This window comes from Aquarana catesbeiana, linkage group LG02, assembly GCF_042186555.1.
Source record: "Aquarana catesbeiana isolate 2022-GZ linkage group LG02, ASM4218655v1, whole genome shotgun sequence".
NCBI lineage: Eukaryota > Metazoa > Chordata > Amphibia > Anura > Ranidae > Aquarana > Aquarana catesbeiana.
Window position 1 is genome coordinate 356,371,674 of NC_133325.1, and position 23,907 is coordinate 356,395,580.

At 38.4% G+C, this 23,907-nt stretch overlaps 1 long non-coding RNA gene across 1 annotated transcript; it reads left to right on the forward strand.

Annotated features, from left to right (window-relative positions):
• Positions 1-312: 312 nt before the first annotated feature.
• LOC141129914 (uncharacterized) lies at positions 313-6,996 on the forward strand. The gene is made up of 3 exons (XR_012241905.1): positions 313-448; positions 6,488-6,564; positions 6,660-6,996. It is a non-coding gene; the product is annotated as an uncharacterized lncRNA (long non-coding RNA).
• Positions 6,997-23,907: the final 16,911 nt, after the last annotated feature.

A 23,907-nucleotide genomic window follows, 5' to 3' on the forward strand; every position in this document is an offset into this window, starting at 1 on the left:
CCAAGAGCTAGAGCCTAACCGAAAAGTCTCAGAAAGGCAGCTCCACTGCACCTCCTTGCCCCAGTGTCTCTTGGGAATTATAGTGCAAAGGGTCCATAAGCTCCACAATATGGCCTACATCATGGACTTCATATCCCATGATCCTTAGCATTCTGCATAGAAATCCATAAGCTTTTCTGGCTATAGTTCTCCCTCTGCTAACTGGGGGAATAGTGCAACACAACATTTAGCATATCAGCACAAAGTGAAAGTAAACTGATAGTAAAGAGAGAAATGTCTCCTTCTCCATGTTTCTCTATTCCAGCAGCTGGCTACATAAATATGATGTGGGGTCTGGAGCTGATAACAAGAATCTTTATGAAAAAAACTCCTGTTGGGAACTTGTCATGCATGCAGCCGACAATTGATCTGCAAACAAAGCATATTTCCATGAGCCTGACAGTGACAGGTAAAACCATGGTTATTAGTTATTAAAAATTCTGCTTCACATGAAAGTCTATCATTTTTAAGCTATACTTCTATATCAGAACATTTTACAGGGAACGTATATCCATGTACCGCTGTCTCTGTGCCCTGCAGGTGGTCACTATCTTACTGCATATCACTATCATGCTCACTTCAGGCTGGTTTTTGGTAAAGGCAGATTTATGCTTCATGCACACTGGGTGTTTAGACCCAGTGCATGAGGCTCAAGCATTTAGCTGGAGGATACAGCCACACTATCCAGCCCCGCTGCTGCCAGCCTGGCAAACTCTATAAGAAGACAATTGTTCCAAGATGCCAAAATCTGCATGACAAGGGCACTATAGTATACAGTACATCGGAAGTCTACCTGTATTTAAAACAGACCCATCAACTTTTGATTTCCTTTGTGTTAATTAGTTAAACATTACCAGTGGATTAAGCAGTCTGAACCCTTGGCAGTACTTCGTTTTATATTAACTTTTATGATTAGTTGACAAGGTAACAAATAGTGAGGTATTCATGCCAATGTTAAGTTATAGCCAGATGTAGCAATGTGGACTACAATTATAAAGTACAGTGTTTCTCCGATATTTCTATGCATCGCATGTCCCTCGAGTGCCCAGTGTTATCAACTGACATCATGTTTGTGAGCCAAGCTAAAGGGATTGTGGGATGAGTAGTTCCACAGATTGATAATTGCTTCAAATGAACCTGTACCTGGATTACATATCCTAGGGATCTTTGTTACCATCGGAGAGATTGCTGGGAGGAACTCTATAAGAAGCCAAAGCCCTGCCCTGCGGTCTCTTCCTCCTGGGCCTGACAAGAGACGGACCTCTCCGTGCATGGGAAGAGAGGTCGCGGCCTACCACGCGGTGTACAACATTTCAACCCGGATGAGAGGGGCCTAGCACTGCTTGCTGTTCGTCGGACATCCATCCAGCACCACTTCGGTCGCCTGCCAACCTGTGTTCTAAGCTTTGCATTGGGACATCGAAATGGCGGATCTGCTGCATGCGTGTCGCTACAGGGGCTGCTGTCCGGAGGGCATTGAATCAGCCTGGTCGTTGGTGAGAGGGCAGTCACCCACCTTTACAAATCCTTTTCTCACGGTTTCACTAGGACACGTTGCACAGACATCATTACCTTGGGAATACTTTACTGAACCTATCTTGAACACTGTGCATAGACACCCTTAGCATCTACCATTTAAAGAAATCTTATTGCTTGTTATTACACCTTATTGGATACAATTAATGAGCTCCTACATGCCGGTGAAGACCATCAGATCTGCAACAGGGACATTGCTGTCATTATTGCTACAAGGGTCCTTATGCTATTGCTAGGCATGTGCATTTCGTTTCGTTCCGAATCGAAATTCGGACGAATTATTCATTATTCGGAAATTCGGATGCATCCGAATTTCTGAATTACAAAAGTAAAGAATTTAAACGAATCCGAAAAAAAACGAAAGAATTCGAAAACATATTCGAATCGAATTCGAAAACATATTCGAAAACATAATCGAATTAGAAAAAAATAGAAAACGTTTTTCTAAAAAAAAAAATAAAGCAATAGAATATATATATATATATATATATATATATATATATATATATATATATATATATATATTATAATTTTTTTTTTTATTATTCTCTTCTATTGTTTTTTTTATGCTTTTCTTTTCTATTATTTTATATTTTATAATAGTCTTTTCAAATTCATTCTATACGAAATTCGAATTTCAGTACATGGCTTCTGAAGTTTGAATTTCGTATAGAATAAATTCGAATTTGAATAGAAAAGATTAGAACAGAAAAACAATAGAACAGAATAGAAGAAAATATAATATATATATTATATTTTCTTCTATTCTGTTCTATTGTTTTTCTAGTCTATTCTTTTCTATTATTTTCTATTCTATTATACATATACACATACATATATAGTGAAGCTGAAAGTGGCCGAGAAGAGCCGAGCTCAGGATCGCAATAACACGCACCCGTGATTTTCCCCTGATTTTAAGGGGAAAAAAGTGCATGTTATACGCCGATAAATACGGTATATACGGTAATTTTTTCGAATTTGATAGTTTTTTTTCGAATACGGTCAAATTTTTTCGAATGCGGTCGAATTTTTTCGAATTTGAATACGAAACGAAACAAATTCCGAAAACGAATGTAATGAATGCAACGAATTTAACTAAACGAATTTAGTTAAATAACGAATCGAAACGAAACTAAACTAAACAAATTTTTTCATCCTGCACATGTCTAGCTATTGCCATTAAGTCTGACCTCTCATTAGGGTTAAAGGTTTATAGGCTGGCCAAGGTTTACCCTTTAGAAGTTTGTCAGTATAACCATTTAACTTTGTTTATCCTTTCAGGTGCAAGCAGTACTCCACTGTACATGTGTGTATAATAGACTGTTTACCTGAAAATATATTGACATGTTTTATTGGGAGGAATTCCTTTGCTGAGTTGGCGCTGTTGCCTAAAACTCAGCAGATCTATTACCCCCTTTTTGTGACAGTATCTTAAAGGGAAAAAGCCGCTCACAGGACTGCCACACCTGGATGAAAATGAACGTCCCAATCAGCCTCACAGGTGCTGGCTCTGCACAAGGTATGGAGGAAGAAAAAAGAATCCTGAACGGCCGCACTCAATGAAAAATAAAGCACCTTTATTGTGACAAAAAATACCAGAACAGGTCACACAAAGAGTGGATGTTACAGGACTGCAGCTAACGCGTTTCACATCTACTGATGCTTACTCATAGCTAGGTTGAAAATGGTCAAACACGTACATATAAAAGGGAAGAGATTTAAAAATATTTAGGACACCTGGCAATAAACTCAAAATTAGAAACACCACACCCATTGCACTGTTAACCTTCAAAGACCCAGAGAATACAAATGATTGAATAAAAAATTAATTAGGTTAAAAAATATTGTCTATACATAACATGCTGGGAAATCGCAACAGTTCACACTATGCATAAAATCATTATCACGCAACCGTAGAAAGTGCAAAACGTAGTTGGAAAAAAACAAATACATGTGTGTGTGTATATATATATATATATATATATATATATATATATATATATATGTGTACATAAAGATGAAAATAAAAATAGAAGAAAACATTTGCAAGACTCTGTGCAGAACAAAGGTTGTTGCATGTATGTTGAACTAATGCGATACACATTGACACTGCGGTGCGCTGGAAGCTAGTTAATATAAACTATGCCAAAAAAAGGGGAAACTAGAAAAAGAAAACAAATATATATGTATATACAAGTATAGCTTGCGGTCGACTGGTTAAAGTCACTCATGCAATATCACAATATATATAAGTTGCATTAAGAAGTTGAATCTCCCATAACAGAACATCAATGGCAATACAAGCGTACAGGAGTGTAAATGTGAAGATAGATAAATAGCCTGAACTGTAGCTCATATAGTCTATCATAATAATTCAAAAATATCATACAAATGGCTATTAAACAAATAGTCAAGAGAAGAGAACCGCATAGAAAGAGAACGAAAAAGGAAGAAAAAGTGACAAGACAAAACCCGTATTCAGACTCAGAGTCTCACTCAAAGCACTGCAAACGGTATGCAATGAAATGAAAATGAGATAAGAGGAAAGTTTAGCAATAAACTAAATGTACTAAAATGAACCGTCTCACTTGAAATACTGCAAACAGGATGGAAAAGAGATGGTAGGACTCTACTGCAGTAAAAAAACGAAAAGAAGGAAAAGAAAATATTAAAGTTAAGGGTATCTGAAACCAGAGATTGAGAGTGTCACAGAAGTAATCAAACACAAAGGCTTGCTCCATCAGTGGTGTTTATGTAAAATAAACTACACCACCAAGGAGAAAGTCTCACTCCATCAGCTGCAATCTGCAACATGATTGGTTCGAATGTATCCTGTCTGATATATTGTAAGGGGTTAATAGCATTGCTATAAACAACCAAAAGTGAGTTCAATTGATAGCTAATAACCAAGATAAATAAAATAAAATAAGGATGGCGGAACCTGATGGTTCCGCTAATCCTGCAAACAATTAAGGTGACTGGATAGTATTAAATATATCAGAATAATACATTTCAAGGTCAATTTCAATTAGTTAGAAAATGAAAAAGTAAATTAAACCCCTCTCATTTCGTTTAGTCTCTAATGGGCTGGACAGAAAACAGCAATGCGCATCGGAGGATATGAGTAAAAAATTAAATGAGAAGAAATGAAAATTATGCAAGTTCATTAGTGGGACTTCATTGATGAAACTTCTGTGAATACATTAATGAAATGAAAATAATGCTGATTCATTAATGGAAATTCATCAATGTAACTTCTATAAGTATATTAATAAAAATGTGACACATCCCACTCAAAATTCAATCCCAAAGGCTGCCTAATATTTAAAATAAAAATCCATTTAACTTCTCATTTGCATAAAATATTAAACTTATCCCCTCCTCTGAGTGGTTTCTTGATCTTTTCGATACCCTGGATGATAAGGCTTTTCTGATGATTAATGTTCCAATGTTGCGCTACGTTGGTGCATGTTTTTTTTGGATATCATGAAGATGATCGTAAATGCGGTCCTTTAATCCAGTTCTGCCAACATACTGTACGTGACATATGGAACAGGTAATTAAATACACGACATACAGTGTATTACAGTTAATGAAAGAGTGTATCTTGTGAGTATGGCCTGTAGAGGCTGATACAATAGTATTGCCCTTATGAATAAAAGGACAATAGGAGCAACCGGGGCTCCCGCATCCAAAAGTACCCTGGATGGCTAGCCAATTGTCTAATGTGCTAGCACTGGAGAAGAGACTGGGTGACAAAATCCTGCCCAGAGATGGAGGTCTCCTAGACACCGTACGAATACCCTTGTGAAGAATGTGGGAAAAAACTGGGTCATGGTTCAGTACCGGGATATACTTGGTGACAATCTTTTTGATTTTGTTGAATTCCTCACTATAGGGAGTAGAGAAGGTCGGAATGGTATTGGATTTCTTAGAATTTACACTCCTGTGCGCTTGTATTGCCATTGATGTTCTGTTATGGGAGATTCATCTTCTTAATGCAGCTTATATATATTGCGATATTGCATGAGTGACTTTAACCAGTCGACCGCAAGCTATACTTGTATATACATATATATTTGTTTTCTTTTTCTAGTTTCCCCTTTTTTTGGCATAGTTTATATTAACTAGCTTCCAGCGCACCGCAGTGTCAATGTGTATCGCATTAGTTCAACATACATGCAACAACCCTTGTTCTGCACAGAGTCTTGCAAATGTTTTCTTCTATTTTTATTTTCATCTTTATGTATATATATATATATATATATATATGTGTGTGTGTATATGTGTATATATATATATATATATATATATATATATATATATATATATATATATATATATATATATATATATATATATATATATATATATATTATATACACACACACACATGTATTTGGTTTTTTCCAACTACTTTTTGCATTTTCTACGGTTGCGTGATAACGATTTTTTGCATAGTGTGAACTGTTGCGATTTCCCAGCATGTTATGTATAGAGAATATTTTTTAACCTAATTAACTTTTTATCAATACTTTGTATTCTCTGGGTCTTTGAAGGTTAACGGTGCAATGGGTGTGGTGTTTCTAATTTTGAGTTTATTGCCAGGTGTCCTACATATTTTTAAATCACTTCCCTTTTATATGTACGTGTTTGACCATTTTCAACCTAGCTATGAGTAAGCATCAGTAGATGTGAAACGCGTTAGCTGCAGTCCTGTAACAGCCACTCTGTGTGACCTGTTCTGGTATTTTTTTGTTACAATAAAGGTGCTTTCTTTTTCATTGAGTGTGGCCATCCAGGATTCTTTTTTCTTCCTGTGACAACATCTTCTTTGAACTGTCCTAGTACATTATCAGAATATAAACGCACAGAGTTGTCTCTTATTGTCTCAATCTCTTATTGCTTTAAGGTGGTGCAAAGATGTCTGAACCCAGAGTGTCAGGTGGGTTGGAATGTTCATCAGGTAATGGCAGTGCAGATGAGCAGGTAAATCCAAGCAGCCCTTAGGGGGCTGTGCTACACATACAAAAAATGACTGTACTTATTAGCATATAACACACACATTTTCCCCCTGAAAATAGAGTGCAAATCATATGCCGATATTTTGGGCAGCCTCGGAGGGGAGGGGGAGCGAGCGCCACCGGATTACACAGAGTGAGGATCTCCCGTTTACTCGGCTTACTCGGCATCACCTCAGCCTGATTGCAGGAAATGATATAAATACCCGGCAAAGCTCACACATCCTGGCCTTGGTATTGTACTTGAGCCCTGACCTGCATCCTGTGAACCTGATCCCTGCATCCTGAACCTATTTGTACCCGTTCCTGTCTGTTCCTGAATCCCTGGATCCTTGCCCTGCAGCCTGATCCCTTCCACCTTGTCCCTGTCTGTCTTACTCCTTGCCCACCATCTGTTGATCTCCTGTTTATGACATTGGCCTGGCTAAGACTACGATTCTGGTATTTAAAATCATATATAGAAAAAGTGTAGCGCTAAAAATTATAAACACTATAATAATAATTTTTAGCGCTACACTTTTTCTATATATGATTTTAAATACTTGATTAGGTCACTTGTATGTGTTAGCTGCTTATTTACATTTCTTTTGACAGCGCGATATTTATCTATATATTTTACGATTCTGGTATTCCCTTTTGCTGTATATGCTGGTTAGTTTGTTGTCACTGTTTGGTTGTTTACACTGTTTGGTATTGGTGGTGCGTTTATATTTGTATGCTTTATATTAATAAATTACTTACTTTTTCACTTACGTTTGGTTCACTCTTTCACAGTCACGCAGTTCTGGTCACATCTGATTTATGACAGTATCTCTTCAATTTATTGTCTTACATACACAGTGCCAGATATCTAGGTCTCACAGTCTGACAGGCTGTTCTACTCTGTGACTGCTTTCTAAGGAAGAAAAAAAATTAAGGCTTTGTACATCTTCTGTTTTGATGCACCTGGAATGTATTTAGCTGATTTAAGTTGAAGGTTTAGTTGGGGTTGAAACATTTTTCAGCGTGGTATGTTTATTCAACGGTGGATCAGCGGCCATTTACCAACCTAGGATAAATAACCGCCCGGTAATAACTGTGTACCAAGACACCATTAGACAGCTATGTACAGTACACAGAGACACTGTACTGAAGTAGAATAGTAAAGTATCGAACCAGGCAGAACTTCAGCAATGTAGGTTTATTAACAGCTGATAACATACAGGTTTATGTTCAAAGTATTACAATATACAGGTCTAATTTATACAGTTTCTTACAATGCATGCATATTAGATATAAATATTCTTATCCTCTAACCCAATTGAAACAATTGTGAATTGTTCTCACCTTGAACCAGAATGGGTCTTTACTGCCAATTCTCGGGAACCTGTCATCTGATAGGGACCAGCCAATTGGCCGGTGGTCTGGTCCCCTCACAGAGTTCTGAGTTCCAGCTCGACCAAGTTTGTGAGGGAAATTCACCTGAGACCACATTCTGGAACAAGTCAAGAAGTCTTCTCTGACTCGTACGAGGAGACAAGTTATGGACAGATACTTTAAAAAATCAGATGTATAAAAATCCGCCCACTCATACACCCAAAAACGCTGCGCTGATGGTAAAGACCTAAATCTGAGCTGCTGCTTAAATAATAAGTATACAATGAAAAATTGATTCACCACAAACTCGCTCCCAGTGAACTCAAAATAGCAGCGCTAAAAGCAATCCCTAAAAAAGTGAGATGTAGTGAAGAGTGATATGCTGATGAATCAACCTGTGTAATGATTACATCACGTCCTCACCCTTCATCATTAATGTGTATACAATGATATGCTCAAAAAATCATAAAAGAATAGTGCATGTAAACCAATTAAGTGAATAACATGTCTGTGCACATGCAAATATAATGTGAAAATTATAACTAAGTGAGAGTCAATGTAAATTAACTCGCAAAGAATTATATCTATAAAGTGTGTCCACAAACAATCCAAAAGTAAAATAGTCCAAAACAAAATCCGTGACGTGTTGTGGTGCAAATCTTCTACTTAAATGAATCTTCCACCGCACCTCTGTGGCTGTGAATCCACTCCCCTTAGGCGAATACACTCACCAGCTCCTTTCGCCCACACTCTCGTGTCAGGGCCAGCAAGCTTTTATCCCACACTCACAGGGGATATGATTGATCTTCAGTGGTAAACCTGTACACCTTTACCTCTCCAAAAAGTGATGCCCAAGAGCTCTCTCCACATGAAAAAAGAAAAATCATCCAATGGTGCAATAACGTAATAAAATTTATTAAAAATCAAAAGCCCCTTCACCATTGCACTCACATCCTTAAAAATCACTGCAGGCTCAAAAGTAACACAGCACAGCAAGCTGTCACAGCATCAAATGAAATCAGTAAACCAGTGTGTGGTGGTCACGGCGGACCCAGGTACTGCGCTCTCAAAATACCCGTCTCACCCGATCCCTGGTGTAGATGTGACCGGCTTCCACCTTTCCTCGTATGGCGCTCCCTGTCACAGCGTCCTACGTCACTAAGAAACGATTGCCATGTAGCCACGCCCCGACATGTTTCATCATAAAGACTTAGTCATGGGATTGGCTACACGGCACGGCAATCAATCTTTTATACCCATAGCTTCCGATCCGGGCGGAAGTCCCATACCTGCGCCTGCGCGCTTTCAATGTTTGATCCGAGCGGAGATCGCAACACTGCGCCTGCGCATTCCCTGTGTCCCCGCTCGCACCATTTCACACTGTTTCTATATAGCAAGGTACACATTGTACTTGTAAGAGTCACATTACTGCAAATATCAGAACTGTTACATCCTATAATGTTTCTCCCGATGTTCTAACTAACATTAATGCTGTTCTAATAAAATATTTCACCTCCACGTGAAACAACGGGCTAATTCTCCCATATATATAGATAAAAACTCCATAAAAAATCCCTTGAACATCACAATAAAATATAAAAGAGTTGCTCTGGTGAATCATAATATTAAATATAAAAAGACCAGTCAACTAATACCATTCTATCATCGAGCAGATATATAACGCTAACCCAGCCTATAACTCATACTTTCCCCTAAAAACTGGATATTTCACTAAACAGGATTATGCCTAACGATACCTTTATCTCAAAGTATATACATGAGTCGCCACTGCAACATCAACAAACTAAAAAAATTTTAAATCCATAAGGATGCCAAAGCACCCCCAGCACGACCCATCGTGAATGGGAAAAAAAAAAAAATAAATAAATAAAAAATAAAAAATAAATAAAAATGAATGAATAAAAAATAATCAAAAATATATAAATCAATTAAATTGACTTTAATAGTCGTTGATGAAGCAGTTGAGGTCCAACTCTATGTTAAGGCCCCTCGGAAAAAGGCACTTGAGCAGGAATATCCATCGGGTCTCTCGTTGGGACAAGTCCCTCACCCGATTTGACCCTCTCCAGGTAGGGTAAACAATGTCAATCCCACAGAACTGGAGAAGAGTAGGGTCCTGATCATGTTTCTCTTTAAAATGGAGGGACACGCTGTGATATTTAAATCCATTCCTAATATTGGACATATGTTCAGAAATCCACACCCTTAAGAGTCGTTTGGTGCGTCCAACATAAAACAGACCGCAGGGGCACCACATTAAATACACCACATACGATGAGTTACATGTAATGAACTCCCTTATTTTAAAGGTCTCATTTTCGTAGTTGGTGATACTCTTCATTCCTCGATTACTTATTCTGGCTGTTTTGCAGCATATACACTTCCTACATGGGAAAAACCCATTTAACTCTATCTTTATAGACTGGCGCCCAGGGGGATCAAGGATCTTTCTCACCACCCTATCTCCAAAGCTGGGAGCCCTTCTATAGATAAACTTAGGGAGTTCAGGTAGAACCTCCCCCAAATGGCGGTCTCTACCAAGAATATACCAGTATTTCTTGAAAATATCTTCAATTTCTTTGTATTGACAATGAAAATTCGAAATGAATCCCCACTGGTGTTCATTAGAGGTGCGTAATTCTCTTTCTTTGCTTTTTAAGCACTCTTCCCTTGGGACATTGGCTACCTGTTCTATGACACTATCTAGGGATCCTTCAGAGTATCCCTTTTGCATGAATCTCTCCTTTAATATATTAGCCTGTGTATAGTATTTTTCCTGTTCTGAACAATTCCGACGGACCCTCAACATTTGGCCCTTTGGAATATTCTTTATCCAAGCCGGGTGATGTCCACTCCGGATGGACAAAAAACTGTTGCGGTCAGTCGGTTTAAAAAATACATACGTGCTTAGAGAGTTCCCTCTTTTCTCAATAGTTACATCGAGAAAATTCACACTCATGTCACTCACTTGTGCCTCCAATTTTATGTTATTCCCATTAGTGTTAAGATAACTCAAGAATTCATCCAAAGACTCCCTAGAACCCTCCCAAATCAGTAGGAGGTCATCTATGAATCTTCGATAAAGTCTGAGTTGAGGTAATCGTTTGCTAAATATGTATCGATCTTCCCACTCTGCCATAAACAGGTTGGCGAGGCTGGGAGCATACTTGGCTCCCATAGCCACGCCAACCTGCTGAGAGAAAAAGTGACCATTCCACCAAAAATAATTGTGCGACATGCAGAAGGTCAGGGCATGGCCTAAAAAACGCTTCTGCATGTCAGGAATGTCCTCTCTCCTACTTAATGCCCAGTTCAATGACAAGGAGGCATCCTCATGCTGGATGACCGTGTAGAGGGAGGCTACATCGGCCGTGACCAAATAGGTCTCGGTCGTAGGATTGAGACAGACCTCACTCAAATGTTGGAGGAGGTCAGAGGTGTCTTTCAGATATGCCTTAGTGATTTTCACACTGGGCTGGAGGAATTTGTCTAAATACTCTCCGAGCCGTGCTGTTACTGATCCTATCCCATTCACGATGGGTCGTGCTGGGGGTGCTTTGGCATCCTTATGGATTTAAAATTTTTTTAGTTTGTTGATGTTGCAGTGGCGACTCATGTATATACTTTGAGATAAAGGTATCGTTAGGCATAATCCTGTTTAGTGAAATATCCAGTTTTTAGGGTAAAGTATGAGTTATAGGCTGGGTTAGCGTTATATATCTGCTCGATGATAGGATGGTATTAGTTGACTGGTCTTTTTATATTTAATATTATGATTCACCAGAGCAACTCTTTTATATTTTATTGTGATGTTCAAGGGATTTTTTATGGAGTTTTTATCTATATATATGGGAGAATTAGCCCGTTGTTTCACGTGGAGGTGAAATATTTTATTAGAACAGCATTAATGTTAGTTAGAACATCGGGAGAAACATTATAGGATGTAACAGTTCTGATATTTGCAGTAATGTGACTCTTACAAGTACAATGTGTACCTTGCTATATAGAAACAGTGTGAAATGGTGCGAGCGGGGACACAGGGAACGCGCAGGCGCAGTGTTGCGATCTCCGCTCGGATCAAACATTGAAAGCGCGCAGGCGCAGGTATGGGACTTCCGCCCGGATCGGAAGCTATGGGTATAAAAGATTGATTGCCGTGCCGTGTAGCCAATCCCATGACTAAGTCTTTATGACGAAACATGTCGGGGCGTGGCTACACGGCAATCGTTTCTTAGTGACGTAGGACGCTGTGACAGGGAGCGCCATACGAGGAAAGGTGGAAGCCGGTCACATCTACACCAGGGATCGGGTGAGACGGGTATTTTGAGAGCGCAGTACCTGGGTCCGCCGTGACCACCACACACTGGTTTACTGATTTCATTTGATGCTGTGACAGCTTGCTGTGCTGTGTTACTTTTGAGCCTGCAGTGATTTTTAAGGATGTGAGTGCAATGGTGAAGGGGCTTTTGATTTTTAATAAATTTTATTACGTTATTGCACCATTGGATGATTTTTCTTTTTTCATGTGGAGAGAGCTCTTGGGCATCACTTTTTGGAGAGGTAAAGGTGTACAGGTTTACCACTGAAGATCAATCATATCCCCTGTGAGTGTGGGATAAAAGCTTGCTGGCCCTGACACGAGAGTGTGGGCGAAAGGAGCTGGTGAGTGTATTCGCCTAAGGGGAGTGGATTCACAGCCACAGAGGTGCGGTGGAAGATTCATTTAAGTAGAAGATTTGCACCACAACACGTCACGGATTTTGTTTTGGACTATTTTACTTTTGGATTGTTTGTGGACACACTTTATAGATATAATTCTTTGCGAGTTAATTTACATTGACTCTCACTTAGTTATAATTTTCACATTATATTTGCATGTGCACAGACATGTTATTCACTTAATTGGTTTACATGCACTATTCTTTTATGATTTTTTGAGCATATCATTGTATACACATTAATGATGAAGGGTGAGGACGTGATGTAATCATTACACAGGTTGATTCATCAGCATATCACTCTTCACTACATCTCACTTTTTTAGGGATTGCTTTTAGCGCTGCTATTTTGAGTTCACTGGGAGCGAGTTTGTGGTGAATCAATTTTTCATGGACAGATACTTGCCCATTGGTTCTGACCTCTATGACCCGTGCAATAGGGCAGCATACACAGAGTTCAGACTTATGAGCTCCTATCTGACTTGTCTGTCTAACAATTGCAGAGCTTGCATTTATATACCATTTTACAAGTCTTATCTCAACCATCTCTCTTACATATGATTGGTCGCTAAGATCTACGTCAAAGTAACCAACCATAAATCTGACACCTGTTGTACAACCAGATAAACTTAATTATTCCCAAAATTCCTATATGTTCATTAAAGTGATTTATAACTGTTTTTGTCCAATTAAAAACACCTGTATAGAGACAGTCTGGCACCCAGCTGTGTTATCAAACTCTTCTCATCTTGATACTAGCTTCAAGGATTTGCAGATTTACGACTATGAGACAATGAACTTTCAATAACCCCACCAGATGTTTTATATGTTTCACTATATGCATGTATTTTAACAGTTTTAATGAGGGCAGAAGCAGACCTTTGTTTGACCATGTCAAGCTTAATTTAATGTACTGTACATAACTTTAATTATTTCTAAACCACCTGTTTTCTTATCTTTATCTGTCTGATTTATATGCATTTCAGACTTGAGACAATTCTATATAACTTGAATTTATTCTAATGAACTTTCACCCAGTAGACTATCTTAATACATTTTTGAGAACACCTGTGTACAAGTACTTGTCATAAAGCAGAGGTCATTTAAAGTTCAACACTTAAAAATGAAGACTTTCTAAATCTGGAAAACACAGTATACATTATTAAAGATTAATAATTGTTGCTTTACTTATTGAATAATAATATTGATAAAACCACTACTATATAATAATATGAATAATAATAATAATAATCAATAAAATACATGCAAATCAATATGAATAATATGAAATACATTGGCTAATATGAGATTCTACAACATTTCCCCCTGTTGAGGCTTTACACAAGCCTCACAGCAATTACAATACAGATCACCCACCATGCCCTTAAAGACCCCATGCACCCGACACTTATCGCATAAATTGTCCAAAAAAAAAATAAAAATAAATCAGTCCAAAAAATAAATAAATAAATCAGTCCAATCAAAAACACACTGCATCTTCTTCTGTAGCTGCAAAGTCCTTCTCCATATGTGGCACGGAAAACATAGTTGTCAGTCTCAGTGGCATCGTGATCATTCTTGCCACTAACTTCTTGCAACAGGCAACAGTTACTCAGCAACATCACATCAAGGATAACAGGGAAGAGGAACAATCCGTTTAGCTAGTGAATGAAAGCCAAGTATGTGGTTCCAGGGAGCATTCAGCAGACTCAGTCCAATAAGGCTCTGCCTTTTCCTGCATAGGTCTTTTCAGCTTAGCCAAGCGCTTGATGTTTTTTGGAGAGATCTCCTTCTTCATCATCATTTGCTGGTCCAGTATCATAGCACAATCTGCTTTGGATGCTGTAAGACACAAGTTCAGTGCATACCTGTTCTGCAAAGATACAAGTCTCAGATGTTTCCGTTCCTCCTTTTATTGCATGAAATCCTTCCTTTGTAGTAATTAACATTTGTAACAAGTTGCATCATGTCTTCTGCGATCACCGAATATTTGTCTGGATATAAAATACACTTCAAAATTATAGTTGTAAAAAATAAAAATAAAAATAAAGTCAGTGTCAGGATATAATAGGTCTCTGCCAAGCACTTCAGGGCAACCTACAAAGCAATGGCTCCTACACTCTCATTTTTTTTAATAACTTAATTTAGTGTGTTCCTTTTACTTCTACAACATCCGCTAAAATAATATACATGTATCTATATAGTATTATGATAATACAATACTCTTAGAATATTAATAATAATTATCAGTATAAATCCCTTGAAGTACATGTTTTCAGTACAAAGTATTTTATATAGACTATTCTTTTACATTTCCCAACCTATACTATTTCCCATACGATAATTGTAAAATTCTTATAATTTCTTAATCTTGACTCCACCTATCAGTCACTATTACCCTGGTCATGTCATACTGTCAATATAGTCAGTCCAGAAATTTAATTAGTTTTAATTTTGTAGTCTTCCCACAAAGTTTGCTAAACCCAAAACCATTTCACTTTTTGTCCATCCCTGCACATACTATACTGCAGAATATTATACAATAACAGTCAGCATGGGTCTCTTCTGTCAGTCACTGCTATACTGCCTAAGTCAGTAGCCTACCTCTCCTATGTCTTAAAACATGAATTATAAAACAAAATCAAGACAAATATCATAACATATCCTATAAAGCATCAATAGCATACAGTCTTTAGCGATAATGTCATACTCATTACATTACGAACATTTTATCTCCCACTGTACAGCATGAAGTCTAAGCAACTATCATTTGCCTCTAGAACTCCTAAATTTAGTGACAAATCTATCCAAAGTTTCATATGGCCCAGCAAATTGTATTTAATTTGGTCTACAGCAGCCCATACAACCTATCCACCAATGAATATGAGTGTGGACACAAGGTTCTATTGTCTATGCCAAGCATAGAGCAGAACGGAACTGATTTTTCATAAAAATGGGTACAATTATCTGATATCAGTGCTGTATACACTCCAATCCTGGGAAAAATTTCCCACATCAGACACTTAGCTGTTGTCTCGTACATTTGCATGACCATATGAAAAACTGTGATTTACTTTAAAAAGGAGCAGACATTTATTAAAGTATATCTATATCTACAGCTTTGTTCTTTCATTGCAATAAAGTCTATATACAGGCACACAAAATAGACTTTGAAGAACTACATTTTGTGAAACTACATTGTGATTGTTCATAATTAAAAAGAAATCAAAATAAAATTACATGGTCACTTGCACAGTCTGTTAAATCTAAAGAGGTTAAGAAAATGTGCATTACTATGTCCCTTCCTTAAGAATAATTCTATACAAATTTTATTGTTAATTAGATCATATTAATGCAGAGTGACCCTAGTCCAAAAACTGACTTTGCCACCTGTAGTAGCATAACTAGGAACTTGAATAATAAAAAAAATCAAAAGCAGTGAACTTTTACAAATTATAACTTTACATATAAAAACGTGCTGGGTGCTCCTGGAATAAAGAAACAAATTATTTCTTTAGGCAAACTAATAATCAGCCTGATGATTACTAAATATTGTAATCAGGTAGGACAAAATAAGTTATAGCCAATACCAATAAGGGACCTTGCTCACCAGAGCTTACAAGCTAAGATTAAAAATTGAGACTCTAATTATCTAATTCTAATTCACCCCCCCTGTATGTGCTACATATAGCACATATAATAAGATGGTAGCACTGTTACCATGCATCACTCTTCACTATTCGTTTTAGAAAATAATAAACAAATATAAATTTGGAGTTCCCTTGTACCAAATAAATCCCAACTATCTTTGTGATTACTACTAAGTAGGCAAATATATAAAGATGACAGTATACATAATACTGTACAATAAGATAGGGACATGACAAAATAAACAACAAAAGCTACAAGGGAGAATAAGCACCCTACTTACAAGAGTGATACACTAAAAATAAAATGCACCTTTCACTACTACAGTCCATAATATAAAAGACAGAATACCTATTATAATCTACAGTTTATATTCTAATAAAAAATGAACAAATGTTTAAGAAATAAGAACGTATTCTGAGATTTTATTTATTTTCTGGTCAGCTCATCCAGTTTCTGTCTAAAGGCACCTAAACGTGCCCCTTTCATCTCAGTACAGAGCGCTGAGATGAGCTGTCACAAAAAGTTATTTAATGCTGTTGCACATAAGCTCCTAAACACATACTGAAAAAAAAAAATACAGTATTTTGTCGAACATGTAAAACCTACAACTGTAAAATCTTTTAAGCATGACATTAATTACATTAGCGGCATTGAATTTATCTACAAATATTTTCCTTCCAGAAGCAGTATGCTGGATACAAAAAAATATGGGAGAACTTTGTGTCGTAAATTACTTAAAACAAACAACTTTCTTTTTTCTACAGTTTAAATAACTTCTAACTCCCTCAGCTCATTCATGGTGCTAACTAGCTGAGGTACATATTCAAAAGATTATAAAAAACATTAATGAATCGTGCCTTCCACACACACACTCACTGCCAATAACATTTAGAACTTTGACGCTAAAGTCAATCAGTCACCATAGATGTATCAATCCCTAGCCTCTCCACGAAAGACACATACAATCATTCACATAGGGATTCATTTTACACCTCATACAAAAAAACCACACACACACATTTAACTCATATAAATATAAATCCTCCTATCAAATACTAATACCAAGTGTCACAAAATCAAAGATATGACACAGAAAGTTCTTATTGTATTTGTATGGAGGATACATACCATTTCCCTATTCATCATACACTATGCAGAATTCAGCATCAGTTACATACTTCTTACAATTTGCTCATAGAACTAACACACAGGGTCGTTCCACACCAACGTTTTTACAACCACTACAGACTTATTCTAACCTAATTTGGGAGATGATCAGTCTCCCTCACACATACAATATTCCCTAACAGTCTACAAAGATTACAAAGAAATTAACTTGCATTTGTGAACATTCATTAACAAAATGTCATTATCTTCTGTTTTCTATATAGCAATACACAGTCACTCCACCTAGCAAAGTATGCATACACATGAACACAAATTCCTGACTATATATAAATATACAAATATTCACAGAATATTAAAACTGACAGCTTAGTTAGTAATAACTTATGGACAGCAGTGCTCAGAGTAAAGCCAATAGGCACCGTACGCGAAAACGTCTCCTTACCAAAACGCTTGTCTTAAGACACGAAAAACCGTCAAGCCCTGCTTGCCACGGCGATCAGGAATGTCTCAACCCAATCTTAACTCAGTTAGTACACAGACCGTTATAACAGATACATATAAACACATACATTTATAGCACAAAAACGATACATACCTTTTAACTTTGTTAACAAATGGAGCTCCAAAACCTTCACCTTATTTACCTGTCAGGACTTACCTTTCCTGACATCAACCTTCTAAACTCATGAGTATTATTTTACACCACAAAGGTACCTTTTTCTATTGGAGCTACATATCAGTACTGTTTTTGTTTTTTAACTTAGGCTTTCTAGGGATCTGATAACCCCAAAGCCTTCTCCTGATTGATTACCAATCCAGGAAACCAACATGCATGTTAATGCAGGTTCTCCAGGGGTCTTTAAGTCCCCAAAACCTCATCCAGACAAAATTTTGCAGTCAAGGTAAACAACATGCATGTTACGCAAGTTCTCCAGGGGTCTTTAAGTCCCCAAAACCTCATCCAGACTTAAATTCGCAGTCCAGGGAATCAACATGCATGTTAACATAGGTTCTCCAGGGGTCCTAAATCCCTAAAACCTCTTCCTGACTAATTTTTGCAGTCCAGGGAACCAACATGCATGTTAACATAGGTTCTCCAGGGGTCCTAAATCCCCAAAACCTCTTCCTGACTAATTTTTGCAGTCCAGGGAACCAACATGCATGTTAAACCTAGGTTTACATAGAGAGTAATTAACCCTCTACAGGGGTACCCCTTCGGAAAAGAAAGAATTGAAAGAAAAGAAAAAGAGAAAAGAGAAATAAAATAAATAAATAAAATAAATAAATACATTTTCTACCCAGAGTATCTCATCCTGTACAATGTACTTTAAGGCACCTACAGTTGAGAAAACCCAACCTGCCATCACAAAGATCTGCCTGGTGGACAGCGATACCCCAACAACAACCACCTCCTAGCGCTAGCAAAACACGGCACAACACAATGCAGAACTAATAATAGGTGTCTGCTAACCTGATATAAATTGCGCAAAATTGTGTTGAGCTCAGTGCCTCACCAGCATGGAGTTAGGCAAGATCGGAGTTGAGGTTATGCTGTCCCCGTATGGGCCACCAAATGAAGTAGAATAGTAAAGTATCGAACCAGGCAGAACTTCAGCAATGTAGGTTTATTAACAGCTGATAACATACAGGTTTATGTTCAAAGTATTACAATATACAGGTCTAATTTATACAGTTTCTTACAATGCATGCATATTAGATATAAATATTCTTATCCTCTAACCCAATTGAAACAATTGTGAATTGTTCTCACCTTGAACCAGAATGGGTCTTTACTGCCAATTCTTGGGAACCTGTCACCTGATAGGGACCAGCCAATTGGCCGGTGGTCTGGTCCCCTCACAGAGTTCCGAGTTCCAGCTCGACCAAGTTTGTGAGAGAAATTCACCCGAGACCACATTCTGGAACAAGTCAAGAAGTCTTCTGACTCGTACGAGGAGACAAGTTAGGACAGATACTTGCCCATTGGTTCTGACCTCTATGACCCATGCAATAGGGCAGCATACACAGAGTTCAGCCTTATGAGCTCCTATCTGACTTGTCTGTCTAACAATTGCAGAGCTTGCATTTATATACCATTTTACAAGTCTTATCTCAACCATCTCTCTTATATATGATTGGTCGCTAAGATCTACGTCAAAGTAACCAACCATAAATCTGACACCTGTTGTACAACCAGATAAACTTAATTATTCCCAAAATTCCTATATGTTCATTAAAGTGATTTATAACTGTTTTTGTCCAATTAAAAACACCTGTATAGAGACAGTCTGGCACCCAGCTGTGTTATCAAACTCTTCTCATCTTGATACTAGCTTCAAGGATTTGCAGATTTACGACTATGAGACAATGAACTTTCAATAACCCCACTAGATGTTTTATATGTTTCACTATATACATGTATTTTAACAGTTTTAATGAGGGCACAAGCAGACCTTTGTTTGACCCTGTCAAGCTTAATTTAATGTACTGTACATAACTTTAATTATTTCTAAACCACCTGTTTTCTTATCTTTATCTGTCTGATTTATATGCATTATAGACTTGAGACAATTCTATATAACTTGAATTTATTCTAATGAACTTTCACCCAGTAGACTATCTTAATACATTTTTGAGAACACCTGTGTACAAGTACTTGTCATAAAGCAGAGGTCATTTAAAGTTCAACACTTAAAAATGAAGACTTTCTAAATCTGGAAAACACAGTATACATTTTTAAAGATTAATAATTGTTGCTTTGCTTATTGAATAATAATATTGATAAAACCACTACTATATAATAATATGAATAATAATAATAATAATAATAATAATCAATAAAATACATGCAAATCAATATGAATAATATGAAATACATTGGCTAATATGAGATTCTACAACAGTACCCAGCCAATCAGAGGGGCTGGATATCATGTGATCGCTGTGATTGGTCATCACAGCGAGCACATGGTACTGTTTACAGTGCTGATCCCTCCCCTTCCTCTTACAACAGGGGAAAGAGAGAGATTGCGTAATTGTGAATGGGGACTAAATGAATGGATAAGCAGCTGCAGATCCATTCATTCTGTTTCAGTGAAACAGGGATCTTTTTATTAACCCTCCCTCCTATCCTACACATACTATCTATAAGCTGTCTCCATGTGACCTATATATTAACACTTTGACCTTCCTTGTCCTCCTTTCCACGTGAAAAAATATCTCCTTCATCTTCATGATGCCACTGTATGTGACAAGTACAGTAACCCCTTTACCTCCTTCCTCTGTATACGAGTTGTATATTAACCACTAAGCCACCGCCCACCGTCATATGACGGCTGGACGAGGCTTCTGTTGTTCTGGGAGGACGTCATATGACGTCCTCGCCCTCCCGAGCCACTAGGGGGCGCGCACGCATGCCCGCTGCGTCACTCGGGACCCGGTGCGCGTGCCCGGCGGCCGCGATGTCCGCCGGGCACCCGCGATTGCCGGGTAACAGAGCAGGAGCGTGGATCTGTGCATGTAAACACAGATCCACGTCCTGTCAGAGAGGAGAGGAGACCGATGGCGTGTCCCTTGTACATAGGGACAGCAATCGGTCACCTCCCCCAGTCGGTCCCCTCCCCCCACAGTTAGAATCACCTCCTTAGGTCATACATTAACCCCTCGAGCGCCCCCTAGTGTTAACCCCTTCCCTGCCAGTCACATTTACACAGTAATCAATGCAATTTTATAGCATTGATCGCTGTATAAATGTGAATGGTCCCAAAAATGTGTCAAAAGTGTCCGATGTGTCCGCCACAATATCGTAGTCACAATAAAAATTGCAGATCGCCGCCATTACTAGTAAAAAATAAATAAATAATAAAAATGCTATAAATCTATCCCCTATTTTGTAGATGCTATAACTTTTGCGCAAACCAATCAATATACGCTTATCGCAATTTTTTTTTACCAAAAATATGTAGAAGAATACGTATCGGCCTAAACTGAGGAAAAAATTTGTTAAAAAAAAAAAAAAAAATTGGATATTTATTATAGCAAAAAGTAAAAAATATTGTGTTTTTTCAAAATTGTCCCTCTTCTTTTGTTTATAGCGCAATAAATAAAAACCGCAGAGGTGATCAAATACCACCAAAAGAAAGCTCTATTTGTGGGGAAAAAAATGATAAAAATTTAATTAAGGTGCAGTGTAACATGACCGCGCAATTGTCATTCAAAATGCGACAGCGCTGAAAACTGAAAAATGGCTTGGGCAGGAAGGGGGTGTAAGTGCCCTGTATTGAGGTGGTTAAGGTATCTAGTACACAATTCCCAAGAAGTGTTTAGCCTCCTTATCACCAGCATTTTTCTTCATTCACCAAAAAATTGTGTAAAAAAATTAAATAACCGTTTCCTTTCCAAAAAAGGATCATTACGGGTTTTAATATTATTCTGGCATTTCTATTTTAACAAAAAGGAGGGGAAACAGTGTTCTTTTAAGAATTGTTGGTCTTTTTCCTCTAGTAAAAAAACAATGGTGTTATTAACCACTTCAGCCCCGGAAGAATTTACCCCCTTCCTGACCAGAGCACTTTTTGCGATACGGCACTGTGTCGCTTTAACTGAAAATTGCGCGGTCGTAAAATATTGCACCCAAACCAAACTGACGTCCTTTTTTTCCCCACAAATAGAGCTTTCTTTTGGTGGTATTTGATCATCTTTGCAGTTTTTATTTTTTGCGCTATAAACAAAAAAAGAGCGACAATCTTTGGTAAAAAATAACTCAAATAAGTGCATATTAGTTGGTCTTTGTGAAAGTTATAGAGTCTACAAGCTATGGTGCCAATCATTGAAAATTGATCACACCTGATGTACTGGTGGCCTATCTCATTTCTTGAGAGCCTAACAATAAGGTGACCAGATTTTTAAAATGAAATCCGGGGACATTTTTTTTTTTTATTGGCAAATAGTAAACTATTTTATAAGCATATATATGCAGTGTATGTGGTATGTGTTTATGTAATGATTGTATGATATGTACCGTATTTATCGGCGTATAACATGCGCCGGCGTATAACACGCACCCCAAGTTTAGGAGGGAATTTTAAAGGAAAAAACTTTTAGGAGGGAAGTTTAAGGAAAAAAAAAATTACATTAAAATGCCCATCAATGCAGCCTTATCAGTGTTTATCTGCAGCCTTGTCCGTGTCATTGCAGCCTTTTCAGTGTCAGTGCAGCCTTGCCCCAGTGTCCATTGCAGCCTTGTCAGTGCAGCCTTGTCAGTGCAGCTTTGCCCCAGTGCAGCCTTGTCAGTGCAGCTTTGCCCCAGTGGTCAGTGCAGCCTTGTCATTTCAGCCTTGCCCCCAGTGTCCATTACAGGCTTGGACAGATCGCCGCCGACATACACATAGTGTGTAGATTTAAATATGGCGCCGCGGAGTTCGCAGGGACTCGGCGGAGCTGAACGAGTGCCGCCGAGACCACAGTGACTGGGCGGAGCCGAGATACACATAGCCGAGTGTCCTTGGCTCTTCTCAGCGCCACTCACAGTCACGCCCAGTCCCTTTGCACTCCGCAGCGCCATATTTAAATCTACATGCTATGTGTATGTCGGCGGCGAATGCGGCGATCTCTCCGATCGATCACAATTAGCGGGGATCGGCGTATAACACGCACCCACGATTTTTCCCTAATTTATACGCCGATAAATACGGTACATTATTTCTGTAGATCATTTCATACCAGCCCCATAGCATTATTATGCCAGCCCAACCGCATAACGTCATTATTTTCTTGTTCATAAAAGGGAAAACCATGCATTTTAAAGAACATTTGAAGAGTGTATTATACTCACCAGTGCTTATCAGCGCGGCCTCATCAGTGCCCATCAATGCAGCCTCACCAGTGCCAATCAATGCAGCCTCACCAGTGCCAATCAATGCAGCCTCACCAGTGCCAATCAATGCAGCCTCACCAGTGCCAATCAATGCAGCCTCACCAGTGCCAATCAATGCAGCCTCACCAGTGCCAGTCAATGCAGCCTCACCAGTGCCAGTCAATGTAACCTCACCAGTGCCCATCACCTCAGCTTGTTCAGTGTCCATCAATGCAGCCTGTTCAGTGCCCATCAATGCAGCCTGTTCAGTGCCCATCAATGCAGCCTGTTCAGTGCCCATCAATGCAGCCTGTTCAGTGCCCATCAATGCAGCCTGTTCAGTGCCCATCAGTGCAGCCTGTTCAGTGCCCATCAGTGCAGCCTGTTCAGTGCCCATCAGTGCAGCCTGTTCAGTGCCCATCAATGCAGTCTGTTCAGTGCCCATTAGCTCAGTCTGATCAGTGCCCATCAATGCAGCCAGTTCAGTGCCCATCATCTCGGCCTGTTCAGTGCCCATCAATGCAACCTGTTCAGTGTCCATCAGGTCAGCCTGTTCAGTGCCCATCAGCTCAGCCTGTTCAGT